Raw genomic sequence first — 859 nt, 5'->3', positions numbered from 1 at the left:
TGCAGGCAGACAATTTGGTTCCAGGACTTATTCTTTGTAAGCCTGGTACTTATTCTATCAGTCTCTTTGCGAAACTGCTAAGTTATGAGGACATATGCACCAACACTACTTGTCAAGTGATGATGGAGGGGGCAGTGGACACTGACACAAAGACACATCTATATATATATAACGTGAAATGAAGTGTTTTGCTCAAGAACACAACGCGTTGCCCGGTCCAGGAATCGAAACCACAATCTTACGATCATGGTGCTGACACTCTAACCACTAAGCCACGTGCCTCCACAAATAGTGAACTAGACTTTCAAAAAAGATTACCTGAGAACTGATAACTTCTGACTTAAACATCTAGGAAAAATGGTAAGAACATTTTGATACAAACATGATCAAGGTGTTTGACCCTTTTAATACCAATCTGCCTGAGATCATCCTCAGTTTTATGATACAAACTTCCTGCTTTAACCCTTTTACATTTAAATCGGCCGTACCAGCCCAAATAATCTATTTGTTTTATGTTCAAACTGACCTGATTTGACCTGCAATATCATTCTAAAATAGACAAAGACACCATTGAAATCTCAAAGCTGTGTGACTATACATGATAATTCAAACCAATGTGAATAAATAAGCATTGTTGTTGTCGGCACTCCGTCGCTTACGACGTCGAGGGTTCCAGTTGATCCGATTAATGGAACAGCCTACTCGTGAAAATAATGTGCAAGTGGCTGAGCACTCCACAGACACGTGTACCCTTAACGTAGTTCTCGGGGATATTCAGCGTGACACAGTCTGACAAGGCTGACCCTTTGAATTACAGGCACAACAGAAACAGGAAGTAAGAGTGAGAGGAAGTTGTGGT

This window comes from Octopus bimaculoides, chromosome 12 (assembly GCF_001194135.2).
Source record: "Octopus bimaculoides isolate UCB-OBI-ISO-001 chromosome 12, ASM119413v2, whole genome shotgun sequence".
Lineage (NCBI taxonomy): Eukaryota > Metazoa > Mollusca > Cephalopoda > Octopoda > Octopodidae > Octopus > Octopus bimaculoides.
This window is presented reverse-complemented; position numbering follows the sequence as displayed.